Here is an 18,765-nt window from a genome sequence, read left to right on the forward strand (position 1 = left end):
CGGCATGTAAGCATATGATGATAGATAAAGCAATAGGTTTTGTTGTAGTATAGTTTCAAGGTTACTTACCTCTAGTTCATAGAGCCTCCTGCTGGCTACAGTAAGTGAAGCGATAGTCCTTGCCGCAGTGCCCAAACGCATGCAACGCAGAGACGAGCGCTTCTCATTGAACGTTCTCTCTTCACCGACCGCAACAGACTTGAAATTGCCTGTGCTCGGGCCCGTTAGTGCTACAACGTAGCCCTAGTTATTATTATTATTATTATTAGGGCCCGAGCACCGAATGGTGAGAGGCCCTATTGAATCTGTAAGGATTTTTATTATTATTATTATTATTATTATTATTATTATTATTATTATTTCCCTTTGGGGGGCTTTTTCAGGGTCTAGACATGCTCAAAAAGTTATGACACTTTACAGGAAATTCAAGGTCTGCGGATATTTTAGTATTCTGGAGTAATTGGAATTGGGCGTGGCAAAATGGCTCTACAGCGCCCCCTGGAACCAGCCCCTAGGTTTCCACATAACGGATTTTCATCAAAATCTGGATATAGGTGTATCGTGACCAGTCATGAAAAAAAGTCTCATGGAGCATTATGAAAATCGCAACAGGAAGTCCGCCATTTTGCTTTTAGTGGCCATTTTGGCAATATCCCACATTTTTACTTTTACGTACTTGTCCCAGGGCTTTCATCAGATCAACTTCAAATTCAGATGAGTGTCATCACAACAAGATGGAGATAAAAAATGATTGAGGGATTTTTTTTTTATCACACCGTGTGACCGTGGCATGGCGTTAAAAATTGGTTACACGCCATCAAAACACGGGCATCTGTATCTCGGACATACATGTTCCAATCAAGTCCAAACTAGACATGTAAGACAACAGTCCCCGCCTGATGACATCTATGCATAAATGATGACTTAAAACCGCAGCGCCCCCTGGTGGCAACAGGAAATGTCTTGTTTTTTGCTTGTCTTACACTTGGATGAATTTCTCCTCATCCACTGACCTCAACCATGTCAAACTGTATCAAATGGGTCCCAAGACATTGACAATGAAGACATAAGATTACCGTGACTTTTCGTCAAACGCCATATGAATGGCGTGGCATTAAAGTTCATCAACTCGCCGTGAAACACGAAATTGCTGTAACTTCAGTGTTCATGATTCTATCTCTCTCAAACTACATGTGTGTAACAACAGCCCCCCCCTGAAGATATTCATATGGTTTTAAGAAATGGGCGTGGCAAAAAAACTGACCAGCGCCCCCTATAGGGCAACCCCGGCACTACGATGGCCGACATTTATACAAATCTATCGGGACATGTGTCGTTTCATAACAAACAAAAAAATATCTTGGATAGGTATGCTTGACCAAACAGGGAGGCCGCCATTTTGGATTAAGTGGCCATTTTTTTTCCATATTCCACATTTTTACTTGATGCACTTGTCCCAGGGCTTTCATCAGATTAACTTCAAATTAAGATCAGTGCCATCACAACAAGATGGAGATAAAAAGTGATTAAGAGATTGACTTTTCGTCACACCGTGTGACCGTGGCGTGGCGTCTTGAGTTTGATTAAACGCCATCAAAACACGAGGTTCTGTATCTCGGACATACATTGTCCAATCGAGTGCAAACTAGACATGTAAGACAAGGGTGCCATCCTGATGACATCTACACAGAAATTATGACTTGAAATTACAGCGCCCCCTGGTGGCTACAGGAAGTGACATGTTTTATACTTTGATGAACTGCTCCTGGCTGCTTTAAGATATACAGCTCAAATGAGCTCAGTCAAGTCATTGAATCAAGGTCAGAATTGTGACATTTCCTCAAACCATGTAAACATTGATGTTTGGCGAAGGATCATCCTTCGCCAAAGGACACGATGTTTTCATAAGTCCACTGTGCATTGTCCTATCACTACCAAACTTCTGTCACATGATAAGAGTACAAGCCTGAACAGCTCTATGTGTCAATATTTCCTCAGTGTCATAGCGCCACCTACTGATTCGCCAGGAAACAGGAAGTACTTTGTTAATCCACTCTGCATTATCCAACCGGCTCCAAACTACTGACCTATGATCACAATACTGATCTGAACAGCTCCACATATAAATATTAGTTCAGGGTCAGAGCGCCACCTACTGATCAGTGTGAAAATTAAGTTGTGTTAACATTGTCCGATTGACACAAAATTGCTCACGCTGTATCAGAGCGCCTACATGAACAGATATATATGTCTGTGCGTAATAGTAGTGATGGTGCCACCTACTGGCAAACCTACTGCCGCAGAGCGCATTTAACGTGGAGAAGTGCATGCTCGATCGATGATGTGCGCTTGGTCATCGATCGCTCTCTCCACCGACCGCAACAGGCTTCAACGTGCGGGTGCTCGGGCCCGCAAGTGCTACAACGTAGCCCTAGTTATTAGGGCCCGAGCACCGAATGGTGAGAGGCCCTATTGAATCTGTAAGGATTTTTATTATTATTATTATTATTATTATTATTATTATTATTATTTCCCTTTGGGGGGCTTTTTCAGGGTCTAGACATGCTCAAAAAGTTATGAAACTTTGCAGGAAATTCAAGGTCTGCGGATATTTTAGTATTCTGGAGTAATTGGAATTGGGCGTGGCAAAATGGCTCTACAGCGCCCCCTGGAACCAGCCCCTAGGTTTCCACATAACGGATTTTCATCAAAATCTGGATATAGGTGTATCGTGACCAGTCATGAAAAAAAGTCTCATGGAGCATTATGAAATACGCAACAGGAAGTCCGCCATTTTGCTTTTAGTGGCCATTTTGGCAATATCCCACATTTTTACTTTTACGTACTTGTCCCAGGGCTTTCATCAGATCAACTTCAAATTCAGATGAGTGTCATCACAACAAGATGGAGATAAAAAATGATTGAGGGATTTTTTTTTTATCACACCGTGTGACCGTGGCATGGCGTTAAAAATTGGTTACACGCCATCAAAACACGGGCATCTGTATCTCGGACATACATGTTCCAATCAAGTCCAAACTAGACATGTAAGACAATAGTCCCCGCCTGATGACATCTATGCATAAATGATGACTTAAAACCGCAGCGCCCCCTGGTGGCAACAGGAAATGTCTTGTTTTGTGCTTGTCTTACACTTGGATGAATTTCTCCTCATCCACTGACCTCAACCATGTCAAACTGTATCAAATGGGTCCCAAGACATTGACAATGAAGACATAAGATTACCGTGACTTTTCGTCAAACGCCATATGAATGGCGTGGCATTAAAGTTCATCAACTCGCCGTGAAACACGAAATTGCTGTAACTTCAGTGTTCATGATTCTATCTCTCTCAAACTACATGTGTGTAACAACAGCCCCCCCCTGAAGATATTCATATGGTTTTAAGAAATGGGCGTGGCAAAAAAACTGACCAGCGCCCCCTATAGGGCAACCCCGGCACTACGATGGCCGACATTTATACAAATCTATCGGGACATGTGTCGTTTCATAACAAACAAAAAAATATCTTGGATAGGTATGCTTGACCAAACAGGGAGGCCGCCATTTTGGATTAAGTGGCCATTTTTTTTCCATATTCCACATTTTTACTTGATGCACTTGTCCCAGGGCTTTCATCAGATTAACTTCAAATTAAGATCAGTGCCATCACAACAAGATGGAGATAAAAAGTGATTAAGAGATTGACCTTTCGTCACACCGTGTGACCGTGGCGTGGCGTCTTGAGTTTGATTAAACGCCATCAAAACACGAGGTTCTGTATCTCGGACATACATTGTCCAATCGAGTCCAAACTAGACATGTAAGACAAGGGTGCCATCCTGATGACATCTACACAGAAATTATGACTTGAAATTACAGCGCCCCCTGGTGGCTACAGGAAGTGACATGTTTTATACTTTGATGAACTGCTCCTGGCTGCTTTAAGATATACAGCTCAAATGAGCTCAGTCAAGTCATTGAATCAAGGTCAGAATTGTGACATTTCCTCAAACCATGTAAACATTGATGTTTGGCGAAGGATCATCCTTCGCCAAAGGACACGATGTTTTCATAAGTCCACTGTGCATTGTCCTATCACTACCAAACTTCTGTCACATGATAAGAGTACAAGCCTGAACAGCTCTATGTGTCAATATTTCCTCAGTGTCATAGCGCCACCTACTGATTCGCCAGGAAACAGGAAGTACTTTGTTAATCCACTCTGCATTATCCAACCGGCTCCAAACTACTGACCTATGATCACAATACTAATCTGAACAGCTCCACATATAAATATTAGTTCAGGGTCATAGCGCCACCTACTGATCAGTGTGAATATTAAGTTGTGTTAACATTGTCCGATTGACACAAAATTGCTCACGCTACATCAGAGCGCCTACATGAACAGATAAATAGATGTCTGTGCGTAATAATAGTGATGGCGCCACCTACTGGCAAACCTACTGCCGCAGAGCGCAAAACGCATTTAACGTGGAGAAGTGCATGCTCGATCGATGATGTGCGCTTGGTCATCGATCGCTCTCTCCACCGACCGCAACAGGCTTCAACGTGCGGGTGCTCGGGCCCGCAAGTGCTACAACGTAGCCCTAGTTATTATTATTTCCCTTTGGGGGGCTTTTTCAGGGTCTAGACATGCTCAAAAAGTTATGAAACTTTGCAGGAAATTCAAGGTCTGCGGATATTTTAGTATTCTGGAGTAATTGGAATTGGGCGTGGCAAAATGGCTCTACAGCGCCCCCTGGAACCAGCCCCTAGGTTTCCACATAACGGATTTTCATCAAAATCTGGATATAGGTGTATCGTGACCAGTCATGAAAAAAGGTCTCATGGAGCATTATGAAAAACGCAACAGGAAGTCCGCCATTTTGCTTTTAGTGGCCATTTTGGCAATATCCCACATTTTTACTTTTACGTACTTGTCCCAGGGCTTTCATCAGATCAACTTCAAATTCAGATGAGTGTCATCACAACAAGATGGAGATAAAAAATGATTGAGGGATTTTTTTTTTTTCACACCGTGTGACCGTGGCATGGCGTTAAAAATTGGTTACACGCCATCAAAACACGGGCATCTGTATCTCGGACATACATGTTCCAATCAAGTCCAAACTAGACATGTAAGACAATAGTCCCCGCCTGATGACATCTATGCATAAATGATGACTTAAAACCGCAGCGCCCCCTGGTGGCAACAGGAAATGTCTTGTTTTTTGCTTGTCTTACACTTGGATGAATTTCTCCTCATCCACTGACCTCAACCATGTCAAACTGTATCAAATGGGTCCCAAGACATTGACAATGAAGACATAAGATTACCGTGACTTTTCGTCAAACGCCATATGAATGGCGTGGCATTAAAGTTCATCAACTCGCCGTGAAACACGAAATTGCTGTAACTTCAGTGTTCATGATTCTATCTCTCTCAAACTACATGTGTGTAACAACAGCCCCCCCCTGAAGATATTCATATGGTTTTAAGAAATGGGCGTGGCAAAAAAACTGACCAGCGCCCCCTATAGGGCAACCCCGGCACTACGATGGCCGACATTTATACAAATCTATCGGGACATGTGTCGTTTCATAACAAACAAAAAAATATCTTGGATAGGTATGCTTGACCAAACAGGGAGGCCGCCATTTTGGATTAAGTGGCCATTTTTTTTCCATATTCCACATTTTTACTTGATGCACTTGTCCCAGGGCTTTCATCAGATTAACTTCAAATTAAGATCAGTGCCATCACAACAAGATGGAGATAAAAAGTGATTAAGAGATTGACCTTTCGTCACACCGTGTGACCGTGGCGTGGCGTCTTGAGTTTGATTAAACGCCATCAAAACACAAGGTTCTGTATCTCGGACATACATTGTCCAATCGAGTCCAAACTAGACATGTAAGACAAGGGTGCCATCCTGATGACATCTACACAGAAATTATGACTTGAAATTACAGCGCCCCCTGGTGGCTACAGGAAGTGACATGTTTTATACTTTGATGAACTGCTCCTGGCTGCTTTAAGATATACAGCTCAAATGAGCTCAGTCAAGTCATTGAATCAAGGTCAGAATTGTGACATTTCCTCAAACCATGTAAACATTGATGTTTGGCGAAGGATCATCCTTCGCCAAAGGACACGATGTTTTCATAACTCCACTGTGCATTGTCCTATCACTACAAAACTTCTGTCACATGGTCAGAGTTCAAGCCTGAACAGCTCTATGTGTCAATATTTCCTCAGTGTCATAGCGCCACCTACTGATTATCCATGAAACAGGAAGTACTTTGTTAATCCACTCTGCATTATCCAACCGGCTCCAAACTACTGACCTATGATCACAATCCTGAATAGAACAGCTCCATATATGAATATTAGTTCAGGATCATAGCGCCACCTATTGATCAGTGTGAAAATTAAGTTGCGGAAACATTGTCCAATTGACACAAAATTTCTCACGCTACATCAGAGCGCCTACTTGAACAGATATATATGTCTGTGCGTAATAATAGTGATGGCGCCACCTACTGGCAAACCTACTGCCGCAGAGCGCAAAACGCATGCAACGTGGAGAAGTGCATGCTCGATCGATGATGTGCGCTTAGTCATCGATCGCTCTCTCCACCGACCGCAACAGGCTTCAACGTGCGGGTGCTCGGGCCCGCAAGTGCTACAACGTAGCCCTAGTTTGTTGTTTGTTTTTGTCTCTTTTCTTCAGTTTCAAAGCGCGGCATCCTCTTGTGGTTGTTAAATCAGCCTAACAAGTTTCCAGATGATAGAGGAAACTTTAGGAGGAGAATCCAGCCGTTTCTGCACATTTCTTTTTTTACACTTTCACAATGTTTATCTCTTTAAGCTGCTTCTGTTAGACACGTACTGTCGTTTATTTTACGTCGTCTGAAATGTGGCTGTTTCATCTACAGTATTTATTTATTGTGAAGGAGGTTAGCGGGAGCCGGCCTTAAAGCAGGGGCCTTGTTTCTCGTCCCTGCCGGCGGCTCGAGCCCAGCCATGCACAGCGACCCCGGCCCTTTCTGTCAGTGTAGAGTAGATCCCACTCCGTCCTGCTGATGGAACAAAGCACCACTGGAGGGGATTACTCCCTGCCTCTGGTTCACTTCAGCTCCCTGACTGCAGCACACTGCTGCTTCAGAGAGGCACACTTACGCACATAATAAAATCGCAGAGAGCACAGATTCGCACTCACACACACTCTACTACCCATGTCACTGGAATTGCCAGAGCAATTATCTTGGACTGGATCAATTATGGGCATGGAATAAAAAGCAAGGGTGTGTCGGCATGTCTGCGGCGTTGAGCGGCAATGTTTGGAATGACCTGCGGACAAATTATATCCAATGAGTTATGTAAATCACCCCAGAGTAATACAAGCAGACAGTGAGTAATGCTCACAGCCCCCTCACAATGAGATTATATGAATATATTCATAGGACAACAAAAACAAAAGGAGAGTCGGGGGGGACCATTTTCCATAGTCCTGAAGCCAGTTCATTTGTACTGATGACATGTCGAACCAAATGTAAAAACTCGTCATTCAGGTGTTTTTCATAGAGATGCTCCAGACGCTTGAGAAGCAGTCCTGGCCTTTATCTTTAAAGGAGGCAGCAGGTTGAGAGCTGGTTGGAGTCAGGCCAGGTAGTTAATCCATTTGGGATCCATCATGACAATATTTGTCTTGTTTTTTTTCTACTTCTCGTCCATTAGTGTGGTATGGATGCATTGGGTTAGGAGTGGAAGACAGCATGATTGATTCCATCTCCTGTCCACAGCCTGTCAGTAAAACCAAATGCTCCAGATATTAAAAGCCTTAATGAGAGACAAGAGGTCTGAGCAATTTGCACGACTTTCATATAAATGATCAATATTGCATCAAGGATATAAATCAAGATATAATAATAAACATATTTTTTCATTTCTAAATATATCAAGATAGACCAGATGATAAGATCTATGATGTCATATTATCACGACCGTTTCGTTAAAATCTGTAACCATGAAACGAGGATATTGAATTATTATCCGGTCTCGCATAAAAACATTCTGTGGTTTTTAATGTATCTGGAAATCATTAATATTTAATCCTGCTTAATTTTTTATGGATTTAAAGAAATGTGATACAATATCTAAGTTATAATATATACTACAGCTGCAATGTATAATACATAGCCCATGTTAATATTCAAACTGTGTGTAGACAGGCTGAGAAAATAGGTAGAATCTCTGAATGCAATTACAGACAGTCATTACGTTCCCTTCTTCTGATGTATTCAGCCAGACACACACACACACACACACACACGCGCCCACACACACACTAACCAGTTATTAGCTCCTATTGGGAACTTCTCACGGGGGTGCATTAATTGACATCAGAATGCCGTGAATTGCACGGTGACAGCCTTGATTAGAAAATGACTGACATTTTACACAGCCTTGTGTGTCCTTGAGCCCAAACCAATCCATCAGCACCTGAATACTAATACAAACCTAATGCTGAGAGGATGAAGGAAGAGGTGTGATGGCTAATTTGAATGATGGCATTGAAAAAAAAGAAGAAAAGTGTTTATATGCTTCTCTCGCCCTGCGAGATAGCTATGTCCTTGGTGGCAAATAGCTATTTGTTTCTCTGAGCATGAAAGTGCTTCCTCAGCAGAAAAGCCCTGAATAGGGAAAAAGGCAAATGCAGCTGCACCGGTCGCTGCGGGAGACACACATCTCAAGTTAGATTTTGCTGTATTTTTCATTTCTTACAGCGTTAGTCAAGGTCAGACAGGTAGCCCCTGCATTAAACAGCTGGTGGAGGCCCTGCCGTTATTAAGAGGTGAACAAGGTCACTCTAAGTAGGTTACATACTTAATCAAATGATATGTTTAGGAATTTGCATGCTGTGAATTTAGTTTCTGTATGCAAGAGCGTGGTCTTGAACGAGGGCTTCAAGAATTTGTTAATACCAACTTTTGCCTTTTTCCCATAAAGACGCTTCATGAAAGATTCACATTTCAGAAACAGATTAGAACGCTGATCATTTTCTTCTACATCTGTTAACTCGCTATCATTTTTCATCACATCTACGAAGCGTCTCTCAACTCTTTTCTCCAAAAGCGTGATCTTTCATTATGAGGGCATCATTTCTTCATTTCACGGTCACATTTTGCATCGCTCTCTCTCAAAACCCTGCCCACTCTTCTCAAATAGCCGCTGCTCGCATGCAAATGTGCTCCGCTCCTACTCGGAACAGTTTGTGTGCACTCACAGATACTGTTACTACACAAAAGCCCCGTGCTTCACGGTTTGAGTCCTTCTCCTTGTGCTCGGGCTGTTTCTGTGTGATCACAAAACTTCTCTTCTCAGATTTTTGTTCTCAAGTTTTTGTGCTTTTCTGTCTGCACAAAAAAAAAAAAAACATTTTTAATGTAGTCTCATTGAACTGGGGTCTGAGTATTTTGTGTACTCAGCTGACATCAAACAGAAATCTAAATCCAATTTGAATTCCGACTGCAACACCAGTAAAAAGGAAAGTGGCAATGAGCTTAAATGCTATCTCCAGGCGCCGTGTCCTTGTCCAGACGCTGCCAGACATGTGGCTTCTAAGGCCTAAGTGCCCTGTGCTCTGCAGATCCACAGCCTTGCTGTACGACTGCTGCGTGCATGTGTACGGAGTCTGCATGGAGGTTATAAACCTTAGTCGTCGAGGAAGCGATACGGGAAAAATCTGATTGAAGGAAATGGAGAGCACATATCACAGAAGAAAGCAGCATCGTATACAGGAGCACCTCTCTTACAGTGTTTGACACATTAGTCACAACTGCTCTGCATTGACGTGGCTGCCGACACATTGTCGAGCTCCGTATAGTGTGAAACTCGCTTCTTCAACAATCTGCTCAGATCTGCTCTGTCAAAGTATTTTCAAAGTTTTTTTTGGTTCTTTTTCGCAGCAGTTTCAGGGGCAGAACACATGTTCGAATGAAAATACAAAACAAAACACTTGAGTCTCTGAATTGCATCAAGTGTTTTTCTCAGTGCTATCAAATGTTCAGGAGAATCAGAACCTTTAACTTTTTGCATTTTATTGTGTTGTTGATTTATATTTCAAAATGAAAAGGTTGTTTCAGTCTACACCCAATAATCTGTAACAATGACAACATACCAGTGAGAATATAATTTTTTGGAAAAATGTATATTAAAGATCAAAACCTGAAATATTTGATTTTGTACTGACCATGAGACACAGAACCTGATTGTTTATGAATGTTATGGTATCTAACTTATCTGGTGCAATACTTTAAGACTTAAAGACCTAATAATACATGAAAAAAATACCTAAAGAAGTTCAAATTGATGGATTTAACAAATTCTCCATCGACCTCCAATATAAAACTTTGGAGAGGAACAGATCAGGGCAATGGTGTAGAGCCGTCTCTGAAACTTTAAAAACAAAGCTCCAGAATCCTGGAAGGAGAACCACCTCCCATCAGTCAGACCAGGTGAAGCCACTTTGAGTAAAAGACCGATAACAGTCTGCGTGGAGTGTTACAAAGGTCTCTGAGAACATGAGAAAAAAAGAATATCTGGTTTCATGAGACAAAAACTGAACACAAAGTACGTTCTATCACCTGGTTAATATCCATCCCTGTGGAGGGATGTGACAGGAAGACTGTTCATCAGAATTGAGGGAGGAATGAATTAATGCAGCCAACGGATTTCCTTTCAAAGAAAACCCTCTTCTAATTGCATGTGATCAGAGACTGGGCTGATGATTCATCTGAAACCACATACCTGTAGCCAAGACAACAATGGAGGGGCTTTGGACAAGTCTCTGACTGTCCTTCGATGGCTCGGCCAAAACATCTGTGGGAAACCAGACGCTGGCAGCTCATAGATGCTTGTCGTCCAATCTGAGGGATCCTGAGAGGATCTGCCACAAAGAAGGGGGTGAACGCCCAAATCCAGGTTTGCAAAGCTTGTAGCTACTTAACCGAGGTGTAATTTGTGCTAAGGACCCTCTATGAATAATTTCATGAATGAGAGATCTCAGTTTTTGATTTAAATCTCTTTAGACATGTTTTAACTTTGTCATTAGAGTTGTGGAGAGTAAATTAATAAGCAAATGAGCAAAAATGGCAGTGTTATCTATAAAGATTTACTGAAGTTCTAAATCCTGAAGCTTCTGTAAATAAACAAGCTCTTGTTTGTTTTCAGCGAGTAAACTGAACGCACTTTAGTCCAAACTCGTGTGAGCCTTTCGAGTCTTCATTTGTCAGCCGAGCCCGACACTTGACAGTTTCTGACTCAAGTTTTCTCCGACACTTCAGTTGACTTTTGACAGTGTGTGTGGGAAAAGGAAAGCGAGAAAACAAAAACAATATTTTCCACTATTTACTCTTACACCATCCCCTGCTGCAGATAAAGGCCCTGAGCTGTTTACTCCGAGTTTATAAATTATAGTTTACAAAGCTGCCCCCTTTTGTCCAGCCTGAATAATGCAAACTCACTGTCCCCTCGTCTTGTTTACTCTAGCGGGGAGAGGCTTGTTTATTCTCTGGACAGCCTGACAGACTTTGCACAGGTGATGTCTGCGGGGGGGCCTCGCTCTTTAACCCGACTCCTTTCTGTTTGCTCTCTTGCTTGTGTTGTTCACTACAGACAAAAGCAGCAGATTGAAGGCTGCTGTTTTCTAAAGATTGTTGACTAGGTTTAGTCCTTTGTTGATCGAAGCGTAGTCCGAGGCCAAACCTCATTCTACAAGACATTACTGATCACACAGAGTCCGTCGATATCACTCTGCTCAGTTGACTGGATACCCATGAAAGGGATGTTTAAAGCGCTCGTGTCAGCGCTGTGTGAAGATTGGCCTGTGTAGACATGCGATGGGGAACGATTTGTTTACTAACCAGTTAGGTTGCTGAAGTATTTGAAGTTATTAAAACACCCTTTATTGTTTTTGCAGACCTTTATCTAATTTGGTGTCGGGGCTTCTCTCTTTTCAGGCACCTCATCATTGAGCAACACAGACATAAATATTTTCTCTCCTGAAATAGTGCTCCATATAACAGAGTAATACTATATTTATTCAGAGAGTAGCACAGCTGTTACCGTGTTGCCTTACAGTAAAGAAAAAAAAACAGACATTGATTTCGAGCCCCCTCCTTTGAGGAGTTGGATTTATTCCCTCCTTGTCTCCTTGGGTTTCCTCCCACATAAGGACTTGTCATATGCACTGGAGGTTCTATATTGCCTAAAGGTGTGAATGTTACTGTGTCTGTTTAATGATGACGACTTTTCCAAAGTTCTGCCCATTGTGTTCAAGATTCATCACCGGTAGTAATGCTCTTAAAAGACAGTTATTCAAGGCATTTTCTCAAACCTAAAACATTAAAAACTGAAACACATGATCATCATCGGAGGCAACGTGGCCGTGTTTGCCCACGGAATGAAAAGATCTCCACTTCTGTGTAACTATTAGAACAGACCTGCCTGAGGCTGAGCTGAGCCGGGCTGAGCAGAAAATAGCCTAATCCTTTTGGCAGCTGCGGGGAACGGACCCTTTTCAGTCCATCAGAAAACTGATATAAACCAACAAAGCGATGCACAGTGGCAGATCCTGCAGTTTAACCAGGCATAGCTTAGACATCCGTCACACTCTGTGATGTATGTTTTAACGCTCCCGCTGCTTGTACAGCACAAACACTACATGACTGTTTTGCTGTTGATGCATTCATCCTCCGTCTGTAAACAGATATTCTCAACACCGGAATCCATCGTTCTGCTTCAAGTCCTGTTTGAGAAGGAATGAGAAATAGAAAGAAAGAGAAATAATGTGTTTTTCCTTCTCATTTGCTCGTTGGTCATAGTACAACCTACTCATGAGGTTAAGTTTACTCATGATAAAGACGACCACTCAGCCTGTTAAAACAGTCATGTCCTCTGTGCCTCCAGGGGAGCTCTCTGAAAAATGACTAATGATGAAACCAATGTTATCTCGGTTTCATCTTGACGTGATGGTGTTTGAAAGACAGAGATATCTGGGAGAAAGGGAGCGTCTGATGAAATCCTGGTCATTTTTCACACTGAGAAATGTCAGATCCAGTCTTTTTTGAGCTGCTATGATTTTCAAAGTCTGGATATTTTATGTCTCTGCGGTTTTGACTGTTGATATTTGACTATGACTCTCTATGGGAGACAAATAAATCAGTGGAACAACGTTTATAGTTATAGTTCTTCGTTGAGGAGTTACACGTGTTATCACACCACAGGCTCTCTGTGGCTAGAGAGGTGGAGACATCAAAAACTGGTCAGCATGGGTTTACAACGTCAGTCGAGATTGTTGAGCGTAAAGAAAAAAGAAAAACTGTGAAGATTGAGTCTGATATAGATAAAGCCGTTATCTCCTTTCCAGAAACAGCCATTTCCACTGCAAACCTTTTGCTTCCCACAGTCCCAGCTCCCTGTCACGGTGAATCAAAAGGACATAAACACCTCGACTGCCTGGTCGGATATTCAGTAAAAAGACCAAACCAAGCTTCCCTCCTTCACTAACATCACAAGATAAATTATAGAATGAAAACAGTTATTGTTGGTTTTATGGTTAAACTATAAAATTAAGCATTCAGGCTGTTATCACTGAAATAAGGACCGTACACAAGGGAAATTACGTATGATTCATTTTCACAATTCAGCATCACTCTCCGTGCGAGGGGGAAAAAGGGTAAATTGCTAAAACGATACCTAGAATACATATATATATATATATATATTAAAGCAGGCAGTAAAACACAAATCATAGCCTTCCTGATTGGTGCCTGACCACGATTCGTGAGATTGCCAGTAGCCACGAGTGCCGAACATCGCTTCAGAGCTCCTGGGCGACTGGATCTCGGGGAAGGTGGAATAACATCGTACGCACACAGAGCGACATACATCCACTTATCAATACATAAAGGCTTCTCAACAGTTTTCAAGGGCGTCGTTCTCGCACTCGAGGAAAAAAAGATAAAAAGAAATGCATGTAAGTTACCATCTTGCATAGAAACTCACTTACACTGCAGGCAGGCAACAAGTGAGGCGTATTTCTTTGTGAGAACAATTCTTTACGAATGCTTTATAAACATGCTTGTAAATAAAGCTTTGAACTAGAATGCCTGTAGAATTGTCATATTGCCAGTTATATGGTAAGTGTTTAATGAAAGCAATAGCTCACTCTGGGCCATGGTGGATTGTGTGGAGCGGATCAACGCCCCTTCTCATAACACTTCTTAGCCTGGGGTGAGTTATTGCATAAGCACAATAACCCCTTGTCAACTATGAGACCTTATTCTGATGTTGAAAATCTGACACTGACCCCAAAATGAAAACCGACACACGCTGGAGCTTCCTATAACCCGTTGGGCAAGTTTAGAGCTTTTCATCTACTGAACCACATCCATTAAAGTGTGATATCAAATTTGACCTCATAACTGCTCACTATGTGTTTATAGTTTATGTACTGCATGTGAATGTAAGAGTACATATTTTGGTCTTACAATAATACCAAAACTGATGCAATAATAATCAATAAGGATTGTTTTGCAGTTATTCAGTAAGTGAAGGAATGCTGGACGTGTCTGTTTGCATTAATAGAAAGCACAGTCGCCCGTATTGACCCTGTATGGCTTGTTGTTACAGTACATTGCATCATGCCCAGAGACATTGTGTTCAGTGTCACGACTACACCCCCCCAGGAAATGACATGCCAATGACTTGACCAAATACGGTCCCTTGTCCTCCGCAGGACAGATAAAGACATTACAGCGCTCCGTCCCGTTTGCGTCTCCTGATAAGATAAGGCGGGGTCACATTGGCTGCAGTGAATAGAACGTGTCTGGTTCAGCAGCCTGTTATCTCAGCCTCGAGCTTGGTTGGGCTTTTCTCTCCACTGCTTGTCTTTTGGACAAATCGCGTAGTTTTTTTTTACAATCCTGCAGCTCACACACTAATGACTCAGTTTTTGTGATTGTTTTTTTTGTCCGAGATGATGCAGTGCTATTTTTAGATGCCTTCTGTTGTCTTGTCTCTTTGTGCAACCTTGAACTTTTCTTGTCAAACTACTCTTAAGCCCAGCCTCATTTGTTGTCGCATCTGTGACCCTTTTTCAATCTACTTCAGATGCATGAAGAACGGAGGCGTTCACTCGAGGTTCTCGGAAATCATTTCATTTCATGGACATTTGACAGATAAGATTGTCGCTTCGCCCATAAACCCTTTTCTGTGCTAGGGCGCGTCTGAGCCTCCCCCGATATATTAAACTGTCTTAGCTGAATTCGGTCCAGGCCAATCACTCATTCGCACACATGCACATGCAGATAGTATTCAAATCAGCTGTTTCTTGATGTGTACAGCGTCTCTATAAATGTCCTCCCCTATCTCTGACTCTGTGTCCACTCTGCCCGTCCTGGCTGAGTCCCCCTGGTATGAGGATATGTGCTGTACTGTTGGACCAGAGAGGCCTTTTATGAAGCTGTGGATGAAACAATAACATGAATGCATAGACATTACCAGCTAAAGGCATCACAGATCCAACACCTCTCCTCTTTTGATTCCTGCTGGTCTGTAATTTGGTTCGTTGAATCACAAACAGATATTTGAATAATGTGCAAATTCAAAGTATCTTTGTTTCAGGAGTGAAAGCTGGAAGGGAAAAGGTCTTTGTTTGTTTTTGAACCAAAATCATTGAGAGTTGAGGCTTGAATTTGATATTTAATTTCTGCACATGTTGTTTTCTGGACCACGTCTCTGATCTGGCCACAGTCGTAACTCTGCATGTTTTTGGCCGGTGTGAATGTTTCCAGGTTCTGTTCCCTAAAGGATGTGACAGAATATGAACCTATTAGAAATGAATTGCTTTCCAAATGTTAATGTAAAGAAAGCTGAATCACTTTGATTTGCAGCAAAATGTCCTACTACAGCAAACAAGTTCAGGCCTTTGTACATTTACCATCTCAAATCACAATTTCCAACAAAAATATCTCTAATATCTCTCTAATTTGATCTTGCTCTGGATGCCTGTGCTTTAGACTGGTTGTGCAGCAGTGACCCGTGGCTACATTTATTCAGAAGAGCAGGCACTTGATGTTTTGGATGTTTTCAAATATACTTTCATCTGCATTTGTTTTTCTGTTTTCTGCTTTCTGCTTCATTAAAATCTAAAAATGCAGCGGGTCGAGCTGTGCCAGGTCGGTCCTGATGAGCACCGACGCTCAGTTTTTTTTCTGTGTTCAAACACTCTGGCATATCCAGCCGCGCCATTAAATAATTTTTTTTTTTTTATGAAAACACTAAAGTCACTCACTGGATCGCTGGTGTTAGCTGCATGAAGTGACTGACAGTCTCCATTCAGCTCCCAGTCTGCAGCGTGTTGTGAGTGATTTACGCGTTGAAGAGCCTTTGGAGGCAGTCAGCCAAACCTTTGTCAGACGCCCAGTGGTGAGCTAAAGTCTAATGAGTGGTTTGGTACTCGCCGCTTAGCAATCCGTGCTCAGTAAAAGATCTGCTCACCACTTCCCGTGCAGACGGAGATGTCCTGCTGCACGGTGATCGACATATCACGAAGCAAATTAACTGAAACTGGGTTGTGCCCCAAGCTTCTCTATACTCTAGATGTTTCTTTAATAGACAGCTAAATTAACTGATGTGTAATGAATCCCTCGTGTAAATTAGGTTGTTACTGAATGTCAAGTTGCATTTTGCTCTGCATTACTTTCCCCCCTTTCAAACGCTGCAAAGAAATGGCCTCCCCGTTCAATAAATCCCAATCTAACCCCTGAGTACATATATTGTTCTTGGGGGAGCCATCATCGCCGCCGCCATTAATACAATATGAAAGGAGCTAGTTAGCAGTGAAACTGTGAAGTTTAACCTCACGATAGCAATGATACCATTTTAATTAGGTTTGTGATATATTGCACCCTGACATATGTTGTGCCGAGGCCCTTCTTTAGGGGGATATCAGTCAGAGAGAAATCAGACCTGTCTGGGCCATAGATTGCTTATGTAAAAGTCAATTTAATGCCTGTAGTGGTCGCGGATCACGTCGTGAATGATTTGTTAGGAAGAAAGATTTAACAGCAAAAATGATTTTTCGTTTTCCCAAACCATCCTTTTTTTCTTTTTCTTCTTCCTTTGACGTCATAAATAATGAGCTTTAAGACACAACGGAAGAAAGACGGGGAGATTGGACAAATTAGACAGAAGACATCGGTGATCTTTCGCTAAAATGTGTCAGTGTGAACACAACTGAGAATTAGCGGGTGGGTCGTATATCACAGAGACACACAGAGTCTAATCAGGATCCCAGCTGGGGGCGGAGCCGTGCTCTGACCCTGTGAAACGACTTTGTCCTCAGCCTCATCAACGCGGAGGTTGGAAGATGAAAAATAAAAGGAAAGTCATTTTTTGGGCTCTTCCAAAACAGAACTGTGGATGTAATTAGCTCCGTTCCAATAACTTTCACACAGAGACGGCTGAGACACTGCGAACCTCCTAATCAGATATCTGCACTGTAATCAGGAGACAATCTTAATGACCTATGTTAAATGCCAAACACTCAGTGCACTCCATCCATTTGCAGTCTGATCTCGCGGCAAGTCGATGTGACACATTCATTCCTTTTCACTAATGATTACTTTTCTCAGATTCAATTGAGACTTTTCATCGTCCTGGATCTGTGGTGCTTTTCGGAGTTGAAGTTTTTAAGGTTGTGAAGTCTCTGTGTGTTTGAAACCCCCGACAGCCTTATATAGGGAATTTATGAGGGTCTGAATAGTTTACGTCCTTCAATTACAAGTCACATTTCATTTGAATGTTACGTGGCTGGTGACTGTCAAAGTAAAGTTCGCTTTAGATTGGACAGTTTGGATTGGAAGAGCCTCCATCCTGTGAACTGAGCAACTGGAGAAAAGAGTTCCTATATTTTTGATGAGAAACCAGAGAAAAAGTCTGTCTCGTATGTTTATTTAACAACTCTTGCAAGTACAGCGTATTGACTATAGTCTCACAGGTACTGCATGTACTGCAGTACAAGTACAAGTTGTTATATCGCAGAGAGGACCTAGTCCCTGATGGAAACTCATAAACATTCAGTGCTTAACTTTACTTTCAACCCCCTGAAAAATGTGTTTATTGAGTTGAACAATCAAAACATTAATGATTCTGCTTCTATTCTGTATTGATGTTGACAATTTTTCAGACCAAATTATTCTGTGTGTGTTTGTTTTAAAAGCTGTTTTTCCAACAACATGTCTGAACAATCGGCCGTGGACTTTCACGATTGACTCGGTCAGACACAATCACAACAACAGGAGAATTACGTATAATTCTGCTGCAGAAATCACCTGTTGTTGTTTACAGCACATCGACATAGTGTCATCACCGAGAGCGACAGACTTTTCACATTCACTCCCACTGAATCAGTGCATGTCTGAAAGCAGCTTAAGTGTGTTTTGATTATTTAATTGACAAGTGCTGCAACAGAAGCCAACTGAGCTTAAAGTCTGATCGCCGCAAATTAACTATAAAACATTACCTTTATCTATATATATCTATAGAGGTATAACTATACACTATAACAAAGACAAGGCTTTCTATTCCGTTAAACATTAAAGTGCAAATGGGACTTCTGGCTCTCAACACATCTTTGATTGTGTAACTCTGTGACAGGTTTTCCTCTCTGAATGTGATGCCTGTTATGATGT

General features: G+C 42.0%; 1 protein-coding gene across 1 annotated transcript in view; it reads left to right on the forward strand.

Moving 5' to 3' along the window:
* furinb (furin (paired basic amino acid cleaving enzyme) b) overlaps positions 1–18,765 on the forward strand; it is a 95,618-nt gene that overhangs the window by 57,551 nt on the left and 19,302 nt on the right.

This window comes from Pleuronectes platessa, chromosome 7, assembly GCF_947347685.1.
Source record: "Pleuronectes platessa chromosome 7, fPlePla1.1, whole genome shotgun sequence".
Classification (NCBI taxonomy): domain Eukaryota; kingdom Metazoa; phylum Chordata; class Actinopteri; order Pleuronectiformes; family Pleuronectidae; genus Pleuronectes; species Pleuronectes platessa.